General features: G+C 45.8%; 1 protein-coding gene across 3 annotated transcripts in view; it reads right to left on the reverse strand.

The window, feature by feature from the left end:
• The window catches only part of KATNBL1 (katanin regulatory subunit B1 like 1), a 56,673-nt gene extending 33,329 nt beyond the window's left edge, over positions 1-23,344 (reverse strand). Inside the window, exons 1-2 of one of the 3 annotated variants that reach the window (XM_059705658.1) lie at positions 23,188-23,338; positions 20,335-20,497 (exon numbers count right to left, since the gene is read on the reverse strand). The gene's annotated coding sequence lies outside the window, so the exon portion shown is untranslated. Of the gene's footprint in view, positions 1-20,334; positions 20,498-23,187 lie in introns of all 3 variants that reach the window. The other 2 variants (XM_059705651.1, XM_059705666.1) reach the window with 2 other exon arrangements.
• Positions 23,345-23,556: the final 212 nt, after the last annotated feature.

Consider the following 23,556-nt stretch of genomic DNA (forward strand, 5'->3'; position numbering starts at 1 on the left):
AGCTGCCATTGCTGGGTCCAAGTCAACACATCTAAAACAAATCTCTTCAACCTCTTCCAGTATCAAACCAACTAGCTGCCTTTCCTAGATACATTTTAAATTACTGGCATCAATCTTCTCTCAGACTAGAAACCTGGGAGTTAATTTGACTCCCCTCTCCTTCCTTCCAACAATCACTAAATCTTCTTCAATCTTCCTTCAGAATATTTCCTGGACCCATTCTGACCTTCCCTTTTCCACTGTCAGATCTCCAGTCTTATCACTTCAAGCCTAAATTACTGTAAGAATTATCTGATTTTTCCTGACAACATTCTGTTCCTGGCCCCTATAGATCATCCTTTACAATCACTGCCTATAGTGTTCATGGCAAAATCCTCAAATCTCCAATAGTTTCCTACTGAATTTTCCAAACTATGTTTAAAGTATTCTGAGAGATTTTAGTGGATGTTTTATTCTGTTCAAATAAATTTGAATATGCTGCATGTTAAACTATTTCTTATATTATTATTTTATTTTTTTAGAGAGAGAGAGGAAGGGAGAGAAAACCATCAGTTTGTCATTCCACTCATTTATGCATTAATTGGTTGATTCTTGTATGTAACCTGACTGAGGATAGAACCCACACCCTTGGCATATCGAGACAATACTCCAACCAACTGAGCTACCCAGCTAGGGCTAAACTACTTCTTGAAAATTAATTCAATATATTAAAAGGGCTGGTGTGGCTCAGTGGTTGAGTATCGACCTATGAAGCAGGTCACAGTTCAATTCCCAGTCAGGGCACATGCCCGGGTTTCGGGCTCCATCCCCGGTGTAGGGTGTGCAGGAGATGTGCAGAAACATCTCTCATCATTGATGTTTCTATCTCTCTCCTTCCTCTCTGAAATCAATAAATACACTGAGTGGCCAGATTATTATGACCACCTCATCAATATTTCGTTGGGCCACCTTTTGCCTTCAATACTGCAGCGATTCTTCTTGGCATTGACTCCACGAGATGCTGAAAGATGATGCGAGGAATCTGACACAATAGCACTGTCTAGTTCTGTGAGATTTGATGGTTTGTGGAACCAGATGCCTGATGGCCCTTTTAACTTCGTCCCACAAATGCTAAATTGGATTGAGATCTGGTGATTATGGGGGTCACCTAAGCAAGGTAAAGTCTCCCTCATGTTCTAGAAACCACTCTTGCACAATATGAGCACCGTGGCATGGCGCATTGTCTTGTTGGAAGAAGTCATCTCCATTGGGATATGCCATCAACATAAGATGAACTTGATCAGCAACGATACTTAGATATGTTGTGTTATTCAGACATTTATAATTATCTGGCCCTCTATCAACTTCAGCACGAAATTATAGCTAATTTGCCTACAAACATCAGGTGGTCATAATAATCTGGCCACTCAGTATATATCCTATATAATAAAAGACTAATATGCAAATCAACCAAATGGCAGAACGACCAATCGCTATGATGCGCACTGACCACCAGGGAGCAGAAGCTCAATGCAGGAGCTGCCCCCTGGTGGTCAGTATGCTCCCACAGGGGGAGTGCTGAGTGCAGCAGCAGCGCTAAGAATTTCCAACTGACAGCAGGGAGCAGGCCTAAGCCATCAGTTGGACATCCCCCAAGGGCTCCAGGACTGCAAGAGGGCACAGGCTGGGCTGAGGGACATGCCCCTGCCCCCAAGTGCACGATTTTTGTGCACTGGCCCTCTAGTCTTATATAATAAAAGAGAAAAATGGTAATTGGCATACGATGATACCCTTTTCATTGGCTAGTCAGGGCTATATGCAAATTAACTGCCAACTAAGATTGGCAGTTAACTGCCAACAAGATGGCGGTTAATTTGCATATGTAGGCACAATGCAGGGAGGCGAAAGGGAAAGCAGGAAGAAGCCCCCAGCCACTGACAGTGATTGGAAACCCAGGGTGGAGCTAAGAGCTGGGGGGCAGGGCAAAGGCGGCCCTGGGGCTGCCTTTGCCGCCCTGGCCAGTGATAGCAGGAAGTAGGGGTGGAGCCAGCGATGGGAGCTGGGCACGGTCGAAGCTGGCAGTCCCGGGAGCTAGGGGTCCTTTGCCTGGGCCTAAAGCGGAGCCCACGATCGCGGGGCCGCTGCAGCTGCGGGTCCCAGCTGCCCGAGCCGGACGCCTAGGCCAGAGGTGTTAGGCCTGGGCAGGGGCGGAGCCTGCAACCACGGGGAGCTGGGGGTCCCCTGCCCAAGCCTGACACCTCTGCCGGAGGCCTCAGGCCTGGTCAAGGGGCCGATCCGGTGATTGGTGATTGGAGGGTGATGAGGGTCAACTCCTCTGGCCGAGGCATCAGGCCTGGGCGGGGGGCTGAGCCGGGGATTGGGGGGATATGATGGTCCCCTTGCCCAGGCCTGAAGCCTGGGTCAGAGGCGTCAGGCTTGGGCGGGGGGTGGAGCAAGTGAACAGAGGGAGATGGGGGTCCCCTGCCCAGGCATGATTCCTGGGCCAGAGGCCTCAGGCCTGGGCGGGGGCCAGAGCCAGTGATCGGGGGGAGATGGGGGTCCCCTGTCCAAGCCTGACACCTCTGGCGGAAGCGTCAGGCCTGGGCAAGGGGCCTATCCTGCGATTGGAGGGTGATGTGGGTCAACGCCTGAGGGCTCCCAGTATGTGAGAGGGGGCAGGCTGGGCTGAGGGACACTCCCCCCCCCCCAACACACACACCCAGTGCACGAATTTCGTGCACAGGGCCCCTAGTTTAAAATAAAAGGCTCTGAGAAGACTGCATAATTTTATTTAACTCTGGGTACCAAACTTAGCCACCATCCTTTTTTTAAAAAAATCTGCCAAACATACATAAAAAGATGCATATGTTCCAAGGAACATAGTTTGTGGAACTGATTTACTACACCAAGACTAAACTATTTATCTAAATGTAGAAAACCTTCATAATCAGGTACCTTACTATTAGAAATTAAATTAGATGGGGGAAAAAGAGCAAAACAGACAGAACCTAGCCACAGAACCTACACAGAAGAACTTCGCTGGAGAGAACATGGCAAAAGATCCTGGACAGAAACTGGCCACAGAAGCTAGAGACAGAACCTAGCGAGAGAACCTGGCTGAAGAACCTAGAGACAGAACCTGGCTACAGAACCTGGATAGAACATGGCAAGAGAACCTGACTAGAACCTGGTGACTGAACCTGGCTTGAGAACCTAGCGAGGGAACATGGCTACAGAACCTGGCTGGAGAACCTAGCAAGAGAACATGGACACAGAACCTGGCTGGAGATCCTAACCAGAACTTCGCTGGAGATCCTGACCAGAACTTGGCTAGAGATCCTGGCTAGGCTGCTGATCAACTGAACGCTGTCTCCGTGTCATTCCTTCTTTGCCGACCCCGTCCACACCTTTGGGGACCCCTGGACCTGCTGGGGTTGGACCCCAGCACTTCTCTTTATTTTCTTTATTGATTAAGGTATTACACATGTGACCTTATCCCCGCACTGCCTCCCCAATCCCTGCTCATGCCTTCACTCCCCTGGTGTCTGTGTCCATTGGTTATGCTTATATGCATGCATACAAGTCCTTTGGTTCTCAAGTCTAAGATCAACATGTCCTTCAATTTCCTCTGTGCCCCAGATGAATTTAAAGTAGCTGTCATTGTATATCAAATTCTCAATTATCTGGAATAATTAAAACATCCTTGAAATTTCCCCTATTAAAAAAAAAAAAAAAAGAGCAAAACACCCCCCACTATTTTTTTTATATAGGGAGGATGGGAAGTTTTTGTTGAGGGAGGAAAATTCCATTCACTGGTATTAATCAAATAACAATATTATCCTATCTAATAAAAGGGTAATATGCAAATTACCCATCACTCCATCACAGAGATGGTGGCGCCCATAGCCACAAGATGGCGGCGCCCAGTCCCCTCAGCCCTGCTGGAGTCCCCCAGTCCTGGGGGAAGGGGTGGCCGCTGAGAGTGGGCAGTGTACGGGCGGAATGCTTGCTTCATCGCCATGGTGATGAGGCAAGCGTCTCACCCTGGCTGCAGAGGGCCTCTGGGCTGTGGAGAGCCTCTGGGCAGCGGGTGCAGAGCGACCAGGCCCCGCAGAGAGCAGAGAATCACGGGGAGTGGGCCTATGCCATCAGGGCTCCAGGATTGGAGAGGTCTCCCCTGAGGGCTCCCAGATTGGAGAGGGTGCAGGTCAGACTGAGAGACCCATCCCCTGTGCATGAATTTCATGCATTGGGCCTCTAGTTAAAAATAATAGCTAGCCTTTATAAAATACTTACTATATGTTTGCCATAGGCATTATCATATTATGAGCATATCGTGCCCTTTTTATAGGTGAGGAAACTGAGGCACAGAAAGGTTACATAATTTGGCCAAGGTCAAACAGCAATAAAGTTGAGTCAGGACTGGAACCCAGGCATTCTGTCACTATTGCCTCTACTTTCAACCAATATACTATACTGCCTATCTCTCAATTAAGATGAGAGATTAAGGGTGAATGTGTAGACAGGTGATGCAGGTTTATAATTTCCTAGCTCGTTACTTTGGCAGGGTCACTTAATTCTATCCTGAATGTGTTATCTCAAATGTGAAATGGAAATATGGTTATGAAGATCAAAATGAGATTACATGTAAGTTATTACTGTTATTATCACTCATATTTACATAAAATATAAATATATACAATTCTGGTATTTTTGGAAGGCAAACCTGACAACACTGTAGAACAAATAAACTATATATCTTGTCACTCAGTTTACATTGACTATATAATTTATCATCCAAACCAGCACACATTTGAGAGTGAAAGGAGAAATTATTAAAAAGTATGCTGGGTCAACAGGCATAAATCAGGTTTGTCCCAAAGGAAATTGAGATTTTAGTCACCCCAAATCATTTAAAATGTTTACGTTCCTAGATTGATTTTAAAATATTTTTTCCTATAAAAATTATCAACTACTCAGCAGTAAAAAGAGATGAATTACTGATACACACAGATAATATAAGAATAAGTCTCAAATGCATTATGTTAAATGAGAGAAGCCAGACTCAAAAGGCTAAATACTATACAACTTCATTTTTTAAAAACTATTTTTTTTATCAGATTTCAGAGAGGAAGGGAGAGGGAGACAGAAACAGAAACATTAATGATGAGAGAGAATCATTGATTGGCTGCCTCCTACATATCCCCTACTGGGGATTAAGCCTGCAACCTGGACACGTGTCCTGACTGAAATAGAACCGTGACCTGCTGGTTCATAGTTCGATGCTCAACCACTGAGCCATAATGGCTAGGCTACAACTTCATTTTTATGATATTCTAGGAAAGGAAAAATTATAGGGAAAGAAAAATATCAGTTGTTGCCAGAGTCTGGAGGAAGGTAGAAATTGACTACAAAGGGATCAAAGGCAACTTTTTGTGGTGAGAAATATGTTCTATATCTTGACTGTGAAAGTGATCACACAACTGTATGTACATTAAAACTCATGTAAATGTATATCAATAACCTGACTTTAAAAAATTGGAGTGCAGAACACATATCATTCATGGCTTTTCACCAGGCTCCTTGGACACTCAGCTACTCATGTAACAGAATATGGCTCCACTGAGCGAGCCATAGCCATTCTTTTTTTTCTCCAAGTAACTGGTCCACCCTTCAGGCCTGGAAGTTCCAGAAATGTTCCTCAAAGCATCTGGAATATTTATGTTTTGACTGGTGATTACTAAGGCCAGCCCCTCTGGCTTTCTCTTTGTTCTGTTCAATCATGTGGGCTAAGTCTGACTCAAGATGGTAGATGCCCTCAGTGCCCTCTCTATGCAACAAAGTGGAGTGAGTCCTCTCATGTGAAGACCAGTGGGCCTTAAAAGGCTAATTTGCAAAGGCCTTTAGGTTGCCCATGTCTCTCCCAGCTCTCTGGAAAGCTTTCTGCTCACTATGCAATAGCTATCACAACTCACTACCTGGGTGAAAAATGAAAGACTCACCCAACCTTAAAGACTAGTATAGCTCAAAGATTAGGTCAAACAGACCCATGTTCAAATTTTTACCTTTCCCATTTAACTAGTTATACAACCTTGGAAGCAGCTGAGCCTCATTTTCCTCAACTACAAAGATGTGTTTTTACCCTGTCTCACTCCAAAAGAATAAAAAACCTTGCTGGCAATAAATTTTTTCTCTATTTTTTATTAAATTTATTAGGGCGATGATAGTTATGAAATTATATAGGTTTCAGATGTACAATTCTATAATACATCATCTGTATATTGTACTGTGTGTTCACCATCCAAAGTCAAGTATCTTTCTGTCACCATATATCCACCCTTCAGCCTCTTCTTCCTCCCCCAACCCCTTTCTCTCTTGTAATCATCATACTGTTGTCTGTCTATGAGTTTTCTTCTTAATCCCTTCAACTTTTTTCTTTTTTTTTTTAAAATATATATTTTATCGATTTTTTACAGAGAGGAAGGGAGAGAGATAGAGAGTTAGAAACATCGATGAGAAACATCGATCAGCTGCCTCCTGCACATCTCCTACTGGGGATGTGCCCACAACCCAGGTACATGCCCTTGACCGGAATCGAACCTGGGACCTTTCAGTCCGCAGGCCGACACTTTATCCACTGAGCCAAACCGGTTTTGGCCCCTTCAACTTTTTTCACCCAGCCCCCCAACTCTCCACCCCTCTAATAGCTGTCAATCTATTCTCTGTATCTATGAGTCTGTTTCTATTTTGTCTGTTAGTTTATTTTGTTCATTAGATTCCACATATAAGTGAGATCATACGGTATTTGTCTTTCTCTGACTGGCTTATTTTGCTTAGCATAACACTCTCCAGGTCCATCAATGCTGTTGCAAAAGGTACAGTGAGTTTAGGAATCTCTACTTTTTCCTGTGTGTGTGTGTGTGTGTGTGTGTGTGTGTGTGTGTGTGTGTGTGTGAGAGAGAGAGAGAGAGAGAGAGAGAGAGAGAGAGAGAGAGAGAGAGAGAGAAGAAAGAGAGAAAGAGAGAGAGAGCGCGCGCTTCAATGTGGTTAGTTTACGTTTTTTGCCATCTTCTCATAAACTGACTGCCTTGATCTCTCTGTGAAGTTCCAACATTAGTGCTCTTTCTCTCCCCAGAATTTTCCCATTACTTTGAAATCACATTGATCACTCAAAATATTATCTCAAGTTTTATAATTTGGTAGTTAACTTATTTACCACCCCACGCCCCCCCCCCCCCCACACACACACATCAGTTTCTTTATCCAACTAAAGAGATCAAGGGAGTCAGTTTTTGAGAAGATGGCAAAATCTTAAACTAACCATATTAAAGCTTTCACAAAAAGAAACGGGAAAAGGCAGGGACTCCTAAACTCACTATAAGCATCCTTGAACACAGAAAGGATAGAACATTAGGTCTTTATAACATTTTCTGAGCTTTTTCTATAAAACTTCCTGCCTCTCCTAATACTTGATTTTTATGGAAACAAATTGTTTCTTCTCCCTGAGAAGTCCCCTTCCCTACTTTCTAGTTCATCACAGCCTCTGACTATAACGACTGAGTTCAAATCTTCCTCTCTTAAGCATTTCTTAATTCCTATCTTCACTGATCTCTTCCTTCACCACCTTTTAATGCAGTGGTTCTCAATCTTGGCTGCACATTAGAATCACCTGGGAATCTTTTTAAAATCCTGATTTCTGGGCCTCATCCTCCGGAAATTCTGTTTCTTTGTTATGGGGTGGGCCCACAACATTAGTAACAAAGAAACAGAATTTCCGGAGGATGAGGCCCAGAAATCAGGATTTTTAAAAGGTTCCCAGATGATTATAATGTGCAGCCAAGGTTGAGAACCATTGTTTTAATGGAACTTAGGCCTTTAACAATGAACGAATAATTGAAGGCCTACATGTAAGACATCTGGCACTAACTGACCCAGGTATGTTTCCTCTTGCCAACTAGACTACAAAACTTCTCATGGGAAGGAACTGATTTCATACTTTTATGTACACAACCTAAAAGGAATTCAACAACTCTTAGTTAGTTTAAATATATACAAAAATTATATATATATATCTCCTCCAGTGAGCAAATGAAAATCATCTAAATCTAAGTTATATCCTCCAGTGAAAAATGAATAACATTACAAAGTCCTAGTGGTTAATTTTTTTAAATGATTAAAGGAAAGAAAGCATATGTAATTCAATTCAACATACGTTTATTGAGCACCTATCATATGTCAAGAGATGAATAAGAGGTACATGTCTTAAACAAAACAGAAAAACTCATAAAGACAACAGATTTGGGGTTAACAGAGGAGAAAGGGGGTGGGGAAGGATGAAGAGATTAAAGTGGATCGAATATTTGGTAATGGAAGGAGATTAGGCTTTAGGTAGTTAGCACAAAATAGAGTATACAGATGTTGTATTATAAAGTTGTGCACTTGAAATTTATATAATGTTATTAACCAACTAGAGGCCCAGTGCATGAAAATAGTGCACTGGGGGGGGGGGGTCCCTCAGCCCAGCCTGCACCCTCACACAGTCTGGGAGCCCTCGGGGGATGTCCAACTGCAGGGAGCGGGCCTAAGCCATCAGTTCGATATCCTTAGTGCTGCCGCATAGTCGGGAGAGGCTCCCACCGCCGCTGTTGCACTCGCCAGCCGTGAGCCCGGCTTGTGGCTGAGCAGCGCTCCCCCTGTGGGACATCCCACAGTATGCACATCAGCCTATTTGCATATTAGCCTTTTATTATATAGGATGTTTTTAAGGTCCTATTTTAAATTGTTATATTTACTATATTGGTAACAACATAAGCTTGGCAAATGTGGCAGAGATGGACAGCTGCCCTCCACATCCAGAGTCCTAGCAACAGAAATAGAGAATGACCACTACCAACATCTATATATATAAAAGCCTAAGCGACCTTTACGACTGAACAACCGGAATGACTGGTCAACCAGTCGCTATGACATGCACTGACCACCAGGGGGCAGATGCTCAATGCAGGAGCTGCCCCCTAGTGGTCAGTGCACTCCCACAGCCAACCCCCATCGGTCCCTGGTGCTAAACCATTAATAGAGACCTGCTTCTGGGTCGGGGTTTCATACATAGCAGAGCAGCTCCCTCACTGCAATCTATTAAAAGTCAGCCCTCAACACAAGGGTTTGTCTCACTCCCGTCCTCTCCCTTCCCCTCGGGTCCACCCGCCTGTCACAGTGGCTGCATGGTGGCAAGGGAAGGAGGAGGGAGGGACAGGGAACCACACGTGGCGGGGCGCTGGTGGAGGAATCGGCGTCTAGCGTCTGTTTCTTCCACTCCTGGGCCGGCAACTGTCGCCTCCTCTCCCGACCCCACTGGGACCTTCAGGCCTGGGCTGGAACGGGGAACTGGGGCTAGGTGGCAGTAAACACAGCCCCTTTCCCAGGGGGTCCAAGGGCCAGCTCCCTCCTTGGGGCTGGCGACCAACCTCCTGCGGTCCCTCCCCTGGCCAGCCAACCTCCCGTGGTCCATCCCTCCTCCCCCTGTGCATGAATTTGTCCTTAATAACAGAAGATTCCTTATTATCAATTTTTTACCTTTGAAAATTTGACATACAATAGATATCATATTTTAGTTTGCTGTTGAAAGATTTAACATGAAGTTGTACTTTTCTTATTTGATTAAACTGAAAGCAGTATTAAACTAGGCAGTATGTTGTGATGGGAAACACAGTCCTAGAGTCAGACTTCCTGGGTTTGAGTCCTGCTTTAACCATTTACTAGTTATGTGATCTTAGGCAAGTTACCTAAGTTCCTATTTTCAGAATAGTGTTGTAAGGACTAAGTAAAATAATCTTACCATGATGTTTGGGTTAATCACTCTGTAAATGTTAGGTATTATTAAGTTACACATAAAGATCACTAATGAAGCAAGTGCCTTTGGTTCATTGAAACATGATTTGTGATGTCAGCAAATTTTACTACCAGTTTCTAAATTTGTTATATTTCTTCTGTTATGTGCACATGTAGCATGAGGGGGAAAAAACAAAGGATAAAAGTTCTTTGTAAAAAGTGATATTAACAGTTGGATCATTTATTTTTCTGTTTCAACTTTCTACAGTAAAAAAAAATTGTATTTTAAATAAAAGGATTAAGTTTCTTTTTTAACATAAGAAAACAATACACTAACAGGATATAGTTACTTAAACCTCAAAACACACAAATTCTTATGTAAAAACAACAAAATAATTGTAAAAATTATAAAATTCAGTGACCTGAATTTTTGGTATTATATATAACTACATTATAGCAACTGGTAATTTCCTGCCTCATTTCTGCTTGTACCCTTGAACTTCCCTCTCTTGTAATAAAATTCTCATAATCTCCAAAAGGTTTATAATGGGAAAAACAAAAACAAGCAACTGTAATACAATATGTTAAGCATGGTGATATCCCTAATGACTTATCTAAAGAACTTAGGAAGAAAAATTGCTCTTTAAGTTAAGCTATGAAGTAGAAGAGTATGGTTTAAAGCAAAGATATTTATAGAATCATTTTACAGAGTAATAGCTTCTAGTACAGCAGGACTCGCCTAGTGATTCTCAGTAGGTTTTCCACTAAATTTTAATCAATGTGTAAAACTAATTTTCATAACTATTACAAGTGTTCAAAATAAATGTTGGGCTGAACAATCATGTGACCCAGTATAGAGCTGGTATAACTTCCTATCTAATAATAAACATGGTAATTAACCATAACTTCACTACCCTTCCCATTGGCTAATCAGCGAGATATGCAAATTAACTGCCAGCCAAGATGGCGGCCGGCAGCCAGGCAGCTGAAGCAAACAGGAGGCTTGCTTGCTCCACTGATGGAGGAAGCCAAGGTTCCCCGCCTGCCGCAGCTCAGCTCTGAGCTCTGGATGCAACAATGTTGCAATTATAGAACCTAAACAAACCCCAGGTGCCTGCTTTCAGCCAGCACGGCCTCAGAGCTTAGAGCGGCCAGTGATGGCAACAGAGTTTCAATTACAAAATCTAAACAAACCCAGATACCTGCTTTCAGCCGGCAACGGCCTCAGAGCTGGAGCCAGCTCTCAGCTCCAGTGACAACTATAGAAGGTAAATAAATCCCAGAATAAAAAAAAAAGAAAAAAGGAGAGGCTGGGAACTTCATTTGCCCACCAGCCTGAAAATAGCCCTCAGCCCCTCACCCAGACTGGCCAGGCACCCCAGTGGGGACCCCACCCCTGAAGGGTGTGTGACCAGATGCAAACAGCCATCATCCCATCATCCAGGCTGGCCAGGCACCCCAGTGGGGACCCCCACCCTGAAGGGGGTGTGACCAGTTGCAAACAGCCATCATCCCCTCATCCAGGCTGGCCAGATACCCAAGCGGGACCCCCACCCTGATCTGGACACCCTTCAGGGCAAACCAGCCGGCCCCCACCCGTGTACCAGGCCTCTATCCTATATAGTAAAAGGGTAAAATGCAAACTGACCCTAACAGCAGAATGACTGGGAATGACTGATTACTATGACACACACTGACCACCAGGGGGCAGACGCTCAATGCAGAAGCTGCCCCCTGGTGGTCAGTGCGCTCCCACATGGGAGGAGCTCTGCTCAGCCACAAGCCAGGCTGATGGCTGCCAGTACAGCAGTGGTGGTGGGAGCCTCTCCTGCCTCCTCAGCAGCGCTAAGGATGTCCGACTGCAGTTTAGGCCTGCTCCCCACTGGCAAGTGGACATCCCCTGAGGGCTGCCGGGCTGCCAGAGGGATGTCTGATTGCTATCTTAGGCCCAACCCCCCGGGGAGCGGGCCTAAGCCAGCAGGTGGTCATCCCCTGAGGGGTCCCAGACTGCGAGAGGGCACAGGCTAGGCTGAGGGACCCTCCCTCCCCCGTCAAGTGCACAAATTTTTGTGCACCAGGCCTCTAGTATTATAAGAATTCAAAATAAACAAAAACAAAAACTCTTTAATGTGAAGCCAGATTCAAAAGATCACATGATTCCCTAAATGTGACATATCTTTCTTTCTTTCTTTTTTTTTTAAATATATTTTATTGATTTTTTACAGAGAGGAAGGGAGAGAGATAGAGAGTTAGAAATATCGATGAGAGAGAAACATCGATCAGCTGCCTCATGCACATCTCCTACTGGGGATATGCCCGCAACCCAGGTACATGCCCTTGACCGGAATCAAACCCGGGACCCTTCAGTCTGCAGGCCGACGCTCTATCCACTGAGCCAAACCGGTTTCGGCGTGACATATCTTTCTTAGGTATATTTGACAAGGGGTGGGAAGGGGAGTTACAAAGGCAGCAAACACTTGTACTCTAAAAGTAACAAAGAGAATGTTATGTTAACTGTGCTTTTAAAGCTATATGAGACACTATCAGACTGCTGGAGTAATGATATATTCTATTGAGTTGCTTAATTATGTTTGGAGCCTTTTAATCCCTTCTAAGGTTATAATCTAATTCAAAGTCAACATTTTGAAAGAATGCGTCAAAGAGGGCACCAACTGGGGGAAGGAGATGAACAACACTGAGAAGAAGAAAAAGAGAAGCACAGAAACAAATACAGGCAGTACTTATTCATGCACTGTCCAGGGAAAGGGCACCCCCATCAAGTTACCTGGAATGTCTCCTACACTTGCTAGGTTTATTATAGGAAATGAATTTAACAAATCCCCTTAATCTGATTCCATGTTCAGAACAACTCAAAACCCCTAGTACCTGAAATAAACCCTGACAGTGTTTGTATTGGCTGAATGATGATTCATCACACCACCTTCTCTTAATTCAGTTTCCCATGGAAGGCTGGTCTGAGAAACAATGTCAAATTTCAGGTCAAGCATGAAAACACAGATTTTTGGAGATTCAGGAAGTACAACATGGTAACACGTCATTACAATCAGTAGACCAAACTGAATTCCAACTTTCTTATGACCAAGTAAGTCACCCTGAAATAAAAAGTACAAAATTGATGTTAAAGGGGAATTACCATTCCTACCACCTCTTCTTCAGTTTTAATAATGAGGTCCACTGAGCACACTACATTAAGGAATTAGGATTAATAATGGGAACATGAAGTTTACTAAATTCTGAGAGCTAGGTGGTTGTTTATCATCATCTTTATCAGGGGTTTGGGACCAATAACTTTAAATTTTTCAATGACTTTATACTGGAAGAGCGGGTGGGGGAGCAGGTGCAGAACAGTATGCTACCACTTAGGTAAAAACAAAAAGTGTACATGAGTGATTGCTTATATATTCACTGAATATCTTTGGAAGGATATGCAAGAAACTGGGGACAAATATCACTTCTAGAAAGAAACTATGTGTGACTGGGGGATTAGGTGAGAGGGGGATGTTTCCCTTTTAGACTTTTACTTTCAACAAAAGTAAAATGTACTAATAGTATACTAAACATTTCTTCTTAAATGGCTATATAAATGCATGAATCTTTGTGAACACTTGGAGTTTCTTAAGCCAAGTAGATGATTATTTTATTGGCATATTTTGGTAAATATCCCTTACTCTCCCTCTTAGAACATTCCAATGTTTTTCTGGAAATATTCACAGGGAGTAAAAATACTCTAACCCTTTCTAATTGTCTTCTTAAACTCATAAATAGAAATATATGTAAATACATATACAAAACAATATCACCTTAAGGATCCTTTTTGACTTCTTTTTTTTTTTTTTTTTCCTTTTTGACTTCTTGTTTAACTACTAAAGATATTTCTGAAGCTTTCAAGATAGATGGACTCTATGTATGAAAGGATATACCAATAAGATATATGACTCTCAAAAAGATAGGTTAATATACACTAATTTTAACACGCTAGCTTCATGTTTGGGACAAATCTATTACCAATCTATTAACACTTGTGATTAATTTCTGCAGTACCTGATAAGTATGTGAAGGATATCCTAAGACCTTGATATAAGGATAAATTGCCCTTTGAGAATTAAAGAAATCAACAAAAGATTATGCTAGAGTCCTTTTATAACAATGGTTCTTAATCTTTCTTATACTCCAATGCTTAAATTGAGATTACTGCACAGCCCCATCAGTTACAGCGGTGTGTTACCACTATATGTCCTGGGCTGAGGTCAGAATATATATTGAAGTTTGAAAATGTCCCCTTCTCTTAGAGAATACTCTCTTCTCCAGCAAAGGAGTCAAACGCTACCTTAGGGAGGTATAATGACTCCCAGGTCCAAGACTTAACTGTAATAAAATTTAACCTATTCATTAAAAAAATAAACAACTTATCTCAATGTTTCCCCTAAGCTTTGGATTCATTTCTCTAAACACCCACAAGTCAGCTCCATGTGAGTGTCTAACAGCCATCTAATCTTGAACTTAATACATTGAAACTAGAACCCTTAATAGTTACCCTCTCTTTTATTTCTCTTATCGTGTCCTAAGAACAAAGAAAATATAAAACTTTCCCAAAGTTAATTGATATTAGCAATCAGAAGAACTTGGAGATGAGCACAAAGTAGAAAACACAGCATTTTATTTTATATACTAACTAGAGGCCCGGTGCACAAAAATTTATGCACTCGGGGAGGGAGGGGGGGGTCCCTCAGCCCAGCCTGGGCCCTCTCCCAGTCTGGGACCCCTCGGGAGATAACGACCTGCTGGCTTAGACCTGCTCCCTGGTGGCAGAGGGCAGGCCCAATCCCTAGGTGCAGCCCCTGGTCGGGCTCAGAGCAGGGCCATTTGGGGAATTGGGGCATGGCCCCATGTCATGCACAGAGCAGGGAGGATCAGGAGGTTGCGATGCCACCCTCAGTCACGCTCAGGGTAGGGCCGATTGGGGGGTTGGGGCACCGCCCCCTGTCACACTCAAGGCAGGGTCGATGGGGAGGTTGCAGCGCAACCTCCTGTCACGCACAGAGCAGGGCCAATCAGGGGGTTGGGGCGCTGGCCCCTGTCACTCACAGAGCAGAGCCCATCAGAGGGGTTGGGGCACCGCCACTCTCACACTCAGGGCAGGGCCGAAGGGGAGGTTATGGCTCTACCCCGTCACACACAGAGCAGGACCCGTTGGGGGGGGCGGGGGGGGAGGGGGTTGGGGCACCACACCTTGTCACACACAGAGCAGGGCCGATCAGGGGGTTGGGGCACTGCACCCTGTCACACACAGAGCCGCAGAGCAATCAGGGGGTTGGGGAGCTCCCCCCTATCAGGCACAGAGCAGGTCTGATCAGGGGGTTGGGGCGCCTTCCCCTGTCCCGAACAGAGCAGGGCGGATAGGGAGGTTGTGGCCCCGCCCCCTGTCACACACAGAGCCGCAGGGCGATCAGGGGGTTCAGGGGGTTTGGGCACTGCCCCCTGTCACACTGATGCCAGTGCCGGGAGGCCTCACAGCTCCGTTGATCCCCGTGCATTGGGTGTGTGTGGGGGGGGAGTGTCCCTCAGCCCAGCCTGCCCCCTCTCACATACTGGGAGCCCTCAGGCGTTGACCCCCATCACCCTCCAATCGCAGGATCGGCCCCTTGCCCAGGCCTGATGCCTCTGGCCTAGGCGTTCAGCCCGGGCAGCGGGGACCCGCAGCTGCAGCGGCCCCACGATCGTGGGCTTCGCTTTAGGCCCAGGCAAGGGACCCCTAGCTCCTGGGACTGCCAGCTTCGACCGTGCCCAGCTCCCATCACTGGCTCCACCCCTACTTCCTGCTATCACTGGCCAGGGCGGCAAAGGCACCTGATTCTCCGATCATGGCTGGGGGGCAGGGCAAAGGCGGCCCCAGGGCCGCCTTTGCCCTGCCCCCCAGCTCTTAGCTCCCCCCTGGGTTTCCGATCACTGTCAGTGGCAGGGGGCTTCTTCCTGCTTTCCCTTTCGCCTCCCTGCATTGTGCCTACATATGCAAATTAACCGCCATCTTGTTGGCAGTTAACTGCCATCTCAGTTGGCAGTTAATTTGCATATAGCCCTGATTAGCCAATGAAAAGGGTAGCTCGTACGCCAATTACCATTTTTCTCTTTTATTAGTGTTGATGGCCTGGTGCATGAAATTCGGGCACATTACAAGAGAATTAATGAGAAGAAATATTTTAATATTGCTATTTGTCCTTTCTCTATAATAGAAGTGTCAGGGATGAAAGAAAATTAGTAAAATGTGGGGAGAAACAAAGATGGCGGCATAGGTAAACACCGGAGATTGCTGCCTCGCACAACCACTTCAAAAATACAACTAAAAGATGGAACGGACATCACCCAGAAGCACAGGAAGGCTGGCTGAGTAGAAATTCTACAACTAGAAGGAAAGAGAAAAGCATACCGAGACTCAGAGGAGGTGCGGAAGTAAAATCCTAAGGTGCGGAGGTGCATGCGGAGAGAGCTGGCGGCTGAGGGCACGGTTGTCTTTTTCAATCGGGAGGGAGTCTCAGGCTCTGAGCTCCAGCTCCGGGTGAGTCTCTGGGGACCCAGACTCAAACGGGAGACGCGGGACTGTCTGGCATAGATTGGAATTCGAGGGCAGCTTTCTCTCCGAGGTACTTGCAGCAATTGCTGGGACACTGAGAAGCAGAGCCTCTGGGGACGGGACTGAGAGCAGCCATAACTGCTCGCTCCGCCCGCCCTATTGATCCCCTAGGACCCGCGCCGCCCAAGCCTTGCACGCAGGCATTTGCTGGATAGCCTCAGGCAGAGGCTAGATTAGCATCTCCCTAGAGATCAGGACAGAAGTTCTCCCACTGCAGACACAGCTGATTCTCACTGCCAATTGGCCTGGAGGTCAAATCCCCCCCAGTGTTACCTACAACAATCAAGACTTAACTACAACAAGGCTGTGCACAAAGACCACAAGGGGGTGCACCAAGAAAGCATAAAAAATGCGGAGACAAAGAAACAGGACAAAAATGACAGAAATGGAGGAAAGCAAACTACTGGATATAGAGTTCAAAACCACACTTTTAAGGTGTTTCAAGAACTGTCTAGAAGCCGCCAATAAATTTAGTAAGGCCCTCAAAAAGACTGGTGAGACCACTGATAAATGTAGTGAGATCCTCAAGAAATCTAGTGAGACCCTCGATGTTGTGATAAAGGACCAACTAGAAATTAAGCATACACTGACTGCAATAAAGAATATTATATAGACTCCCAACAGCAGACCAGAGGATCTCAAGAATCAAGTCAAAGATTTGAAATACGAAAAAGCAAAAAACACCCAACCGGAAAAGCAAAATGAAAAAAGAATCCAAAAATATGAAGATAGTGTAAGAAGCCTCTGGGACAGCTTCAAGCGTACCAACATCCGAATTATAGGGGTGCCAAAAGAAGAGAGAGAGCAAGATATTGAAAACCTATTTGAAGAAATAATGACAGAAAACTTCCCCTACCTGGTGAAAGAAATAGACTTACAAGTCCAGGAAGTGCAGAGAACACCAAACAAAAGGAATCCAAAGAGGACCACACCAAGACACATCATAATTAAAATGCCAAGAGCAAAAGACAAAGAGAGAATCTTAAAAGCAGCAAGAGAAAGAAACTCAGTTACCTACAAGGGAATACCCATACGACTGTCAGCTGATTTCTCAACAGAAACTTTGCAGGCCAGAAGGGAGTGGCAAGAAATATTCAAAGTGATGAATACCAAGAACCTACAACCAAGATTACTTTATCCAGCAAAGCTATCATTCAGAATTGAAGGTCAGATAAAGAGCTTCACAGATAAGAAAAAGCTAAAGGAGTTCATCACCACCACACCAGTATTATATGAAATGCTGAAAGGTATCCTTTAAGAAGAGGAAGAAGAAGAAAAAGGTAAAGATACAAATCATGAACAACAAATACACATCTATCAACAAGTGAATCTATAAATCAAGGGAATACATAATCTGATGAACAGAATGAACTGGTGATTATAATAGAATCAGGGGCATGGAAAGGAAATGGACTGACTCTTCTTGCGGGGGAAGGGGTTTGGGGGATGCGGGAAGAGACTGGACAAAAATCGCGCAACTATGAGTGAGGACAGTGGGTGGGGAGTGAGGGCAGAGGGTGGGGTGGGAACTGGGAGGAGGGGAGTTGTGGGGGGGGAAAAAGAGGAACAAATGTAATAATCTGAACAATAAAGATTTAATTAAAAAAAGAAAATTAGTAAAATGTATATAAAATCTCCTTCCTGTCAAGAGTCTGGAACATGCTGTGGGACCTAGAATCAAGTCCCCGCCCACCATCCTCACAAGCTTCGAAAACGCAGGAGACCCAGACCCAGCCGGCCCCACCCCCATGGGGTGAGACCTAGACCGGGCCAGCCCCCACCCCCGTCAAGCCACTCCAGATGGGGGCGCAGTCTCAGGTCTCCCAGCCTGGCACCAGGGCGGGGCCTGAGGTCCCGAGTCAAACCCCGCCACGCGAGGGGCGTGGCCTGAGGTCCCCCGTCAAGCCCAGCACCCCCACCCCCACCCCGCAGCATCATACCAGTGCTGAATGGGGATGCACACAGGCAGCGAGACGTTAGCGCTGGGGGCAGAAGTCCCCGCCCCTGGCCCTGCCCACAGACTGGTCATGACTGGGACACCGTAATGGACAAATTAGCATATTACCTCTTTATTATATAGACTAGGGGCCCGGTGCACGAAATTCGTGCACTGGGTGTGTGTGTGGGGGGGGGGGGGGAGCCCTCAGGCGTTGACCCCCATCACCCTCCAATCGCAGGATCGGCCCCTTGCCCAGGCCTGACGCCTCTGACAGAGGCGTCAGGCCTGGGCAGGGGACCCTCATTTCCCCCCATCACTGGTTCTACCCCCAGCCCAGGCCTGATGCCTCTGGCCCAGGCATCAGGCCTGGGCAGGGGACCCCCAGACCCCTCCTATTGCTGGCTCTGCCCCTTGCCCAGGCCTGATGCCTCAGCCAGAGGGACCCCCATCTCCCCCTGATCACTGGCTCTGGCCCCCGCCCAGGCCTGAGGCCTCTGGCCCAGGAATCATGCCTGGGCAGGGGACCCCCCATTTCCCTCTGATCGCTTGCTCCACCCCCCGCCCAAGCCTGACGCCTCTGACCCAGGCTTCAGGCCTGGGCAAGGGGACCATCATATCCCCCCAACGCCCGGCTCAGCCCCCCGCCCAGGCCTGATGCCTCGGCCAGAGGAGTTGACCCTCATCACCCTCCGATCACCAATCACCGGATCGGCCCCTTGACCAGGCCTGAGGCCTCCGGCAGAGGTGTCAGGCTTGGGCAGGGGACCCCCAGCTCCCCGTGGTTGCAGGCTCCAGCCCTGCCCAGGCCTAATGCCTCTGGCCTAGGCATCCGGCTCGGGCAGCGGGGACCCGCAGCTGCAGCGGCCCCGCGATCGTGGGCTTCGCTTTAGGCCCAGGCAAGGGACCCCTAGCTCCTGGGACTGCCAGCTTCGACTGTGCCCAGCTCCCATCGCTGGCTCCACCCCTACTTCCTGCTATCACTGGCCAGGGCGGCAAAGGCGCCTGATTCTCTGATCATGGCTGGGGGGCAGGGCAAAGGCGGCCCCAGGGCCGCCTTTGCCCTGTCCCCCCAGCTCTTAGCTCCCCCCTGGGTTTCTGATCACTGTCAGTGGCAGGGGGCTTCTTCCTGCTTTCCCTTTCGCCTCCCTGCATTGTGCCTACATATGCAAATTAACCGCCATCTTGTTGGCAGTTAACTGCCAATCTTAGTTGGCAGTTAACTGCCAATCATAGTTGGCAGTTAATTTGCATATAGCCCTGATTAGCCAATGAAAAGGGTATCGTCGTACGCCAATTACCATTTTTCTCTTTTATTAGTGTAGATTTTTATTGATTTCAGGGAGGAAGGGAGAGAAAGAGAGAGATAGAAACATCAATGATGAGAAAGGATCATTGATTGGTTGCCTCCTACATGCCATCTACTGGGGACGGGGCCTGCAACCCAGGCCTGTGCCCTGACCAAGAATCCAACCACAAAGTCCTGGTTCATAGGTAGAAATTCAAACCACTAAGCCACACCAACTGGGCCTTGGCAAGCATTTTTAAAGATAGTTTCTCCTTCCTGCAAAGAATTATACTCACCCTTGCTTATAAACTGTAGCAATCTATACATTAAAAAATCCCAAACTAGTCCTTTAATCCTCAAAGTAAAATTCAATATAAACTTGAGCCTTATTTAGGATTCTAACAGAAAATGTATTTCTAAAAACCTTTCCAAGAAAGGTGAAGGGGAAGACTTGCTAAGAAAGAACTGAAAAATAAGCTTAGTACAAAAAAAACACAAAAAGTAAAAAAAAAAAAAAAAAAAATAGAAAATTAAAAGAAAAGAAAATTAAAGGAAGATTAACTATAGGAGTTTTAGGAAGAATGTGAGGTGATAGGCATCAAGGGTCCTCATTCAAATGTTATTATGTGTCTCTGCGAATGGCAGTTTACATACCTAAAATGAAAAGTATTACGAGCATGTATATTTATTCAGTAGCTCCACCATTCTTTTAACTTCCCAGATTTAAAACCTTGGAGATACCGTAGACTTTTACCCTCATTTTTTTTCTATAGTTAATCAGTCATCATATTCTAATAGTTCTCCTTCAAAATGTCTCCTGTGAATATAAAGCAAAATTCCCAATTTCAAAAGAATACATACAAAAAACAAAGACTGACCATTAAAAAAAAACATTTTTTTCAAATGAAAAATGAGAAATATTCATGATATGCTGAGTCAAAACAAAACACCCAACCGCCATAGGGAAAAAAAATGTATAATCCTAGTTTTATAAAAGAGAAAATAGTTATCAGCATAAAAAAAGATTTGAAAGGAACCACTCTACAATTGTTCTTTCACTTTCTCTACATTTCCTAAATTTTTTTTACCATAAATATGCATTATTTTCAAACTTAGAAAAAAATCCTATTTTAAAAAATTGCCTCATTTTACCACTCCTTGTCTGTTCTCATTGCTCTCATCCTATTTCCTCCAGTCTCTCCCTTCCCCAGGATTCTAACAACAGCCTTCTTTCTTTTGAGGTCTCTGAGCCCACTGCTCCCCAACTTACTATTCCTTGCACACATGCTCCTAAAACTCATCATTCATACTTATCTACAGCCAATCAATGTTTGTCTCTCATCATTGATGTTTCTATCTCTCTCTCCCTCTCCCTTCCTCTCTGAAATCAATAAAAATATATTTTTTTAAAAAAGAAAAGTTATAAAACTTCCAAAATCATCTCTCTCTCTGCTCATATACATATCAAGCCTAAACTTCTTTGATATATGTCTTACACAACGTTCCTCAGTCTTGCACACATCTTATTTTTCTCAGTAGTAACTTTCCAAATAGACCAGACAGACTTATTTAGTGTTCCTAGAAGAATCCTTTTCATTCTCAATTCCAAGTCTTTGAACACAGTTTCCTCACTAAAATTCCCATTCATACTTTTCTATTCAGTGGCCTATAACCATCCTTCAATTGTCAGTTCTTTGCAGAAGCTTTACTGATTAGCTCAGTTCAGTTCAGCATACAGCCACTAATATAGAGCATTACACTAGTATATACACATATATATTTATTTGTTTGTTAATCTCATGCCCTCAGAATTTTAGGGAGGTTACTCAGGCACATTTCTGCTGTTTAGCTATTGTGCTAACACTGTGCTGGGCACAGAGGCAATCAAAAGCTGGACAACTGATGAATGACTTTAAATGCACTGCTGCTAATAGTGTAAGCTGCTGTTTTCTTATTGAATAATTTGCTTTTGAACCTAATGGAGCCGTTGGTTAAGTATAATCATTTGAAATGCTCAGTAACCCCTCAAAAAGTTTTCAGAATGAAAACATTAATATTTAATGGTATATTTTCAAGAACACCTAGTGTTGTTTTTCTTCCTTCTCTTTAAAATTTTTGGGAACACATAGGTTTGAACTGTTCTCTACATTTTCAGGAAATGATACAAAGGACTTAAAACTCTTCATTATAACACAAACATGAACTTTATGAACTCCATGGATCTTAAAATACCCAATGGATTTTTTACTCAGTGTACAAAACTTAAGTATGGTCAACAAGAGCAGACAACTCCATTGTATAGTGTTTGGATATACATCGACACAAATACACTTTGCACACATCTGTATTATATCCCAAGTCGAGAGAAGCAAATGAAATGAAAGCACTTTGTGAACTTAAAAAAAAAAAAAAGCCACATACAAAGAAGGCAACAGACTAGAGAGAGCAGCATAGTTACACGCTGGAAGCCAGCCTGCTTGGGTCCCCGCAATTATTAGCTGTGTGTCCTTGCACATGTCACTTCACTTCTCTGTGCCTCAGTTTCCTCCTTGTCCAGCGGGGATAATAGTATCTGTCCCACATCGAAGCTCTCAAAACAGTGCTTGCATATAGAAAGCACAAAATGAACAGCAACCATTGTTATTGCTGCACCAATAGTTATGAGCCTAGTAAGAAGCCTCAGTGTCTAAAGTTCTGGTTCAAGACTGGAGCTGGTTTTGCAAAGAGCAGGATAAGCTCTTTACAAGCTTAAGCTCTCAAGTGGACCCGGTTCTCAGAATTTCTGCTGGTGCTAATTACAGACTTTCTGTTACAGTCCATCTATTCTTAATCTGCAAAGAAAACTGACATAGACAACTCTGTCTTCAAGGAACTTTACAAGCCACAAGAAAACAAATCCACTCTTTGTTATCTCCATATTTAAGCCCATTTAAGAGCAAAGAAAAAGGCTAGGTAGTTACTGACCAACTTTTCGCAAAACACAATGAGGTCTTTTAAAGTTGCAATCTGCAATTCTTATGCAGTTATGTCAAGTTTTTGTCCTGCTAAACAAAAGCTTATCAGTCCCGGCACCGAGAAGCCGAGAAGCCGTCGGAACACAAGGAAACGCCGCGGCCGGCCCGGGCGGCGGGGGAAAACCTGTCCTCCGACCGGTCGCCTCGCGCGCTCCGTCCTCCCCTCCCCGGGCCGCGGACTGCGGCTCCACCCGAAGATAAATAGTGACAGCAGGTTCCGTCCGCGCCTCGCCCCGCCCCGCCCGGGCCCCTCGCGCCCCCTCGCGCCCCCGGCGCCCGCAGCCCCGGCCTGCCCCGCCGCGGCCGGGCAGGGGGTTCGGCCCGGAGACCGCGGCCTCGCGCCCCGTCCCCGACCGGGGCAGCCCCGCCACCGGCCGCGCCGAGGCCCCGCGGGGCCTGCAGGTGGGCCCAGGGCGCGGCCAGGCCCCAGGGGAAGTCCTGCCCCGGCAGGGCAGCTGCGGGCGGGGGCACGCGCGGCCCGGCCGTCACTTACCGGCGCCTCATCGTACCGCGGCGCCTCAGTCGAGCCCTGGCGCTGACCAACTGCGCCCGGAAGCCTAGAGAGTCCCCGGGCTCCCGGGCCGAGCCCCACTCAGGGCCATTCAAACGCGGCCGCGCGCGGGGCCCGCCGGGATTGCTCCCCTTGGGCGTCTCTCAGGCTCCGCCCAACGCTGGCTCCGCCCCTCTCGGGTAGCGCCGGAGGGAGGGGGAGAGGGCGTGTGGCCACAGTGCCCCCTGGTGGTCACAGGTACGCACACTAGTCTTGCTACTTCGCGGTAATACTGCGCTGGAAACAGGATGATAAAAGTCAAAGAATGACTAATGACCATCTAGTGGGGGGAGGGGAGGGCAGGGGAGGATA

Source organism: Myotis daubentonii, chromosome 1, assembly GCF_963259705.1.
Source record: "Myotis daubentonii chromosome 1, mMyoDau2.1, whole genome shotgun sequence".
NCBI classification, from domain to species: domain Eukaryota; kingdom Metazoa; phylum Chordata; class Mammalia; order Chiroptera; family Vespertilionidae; genus Myotis; species Myotis daubentonii.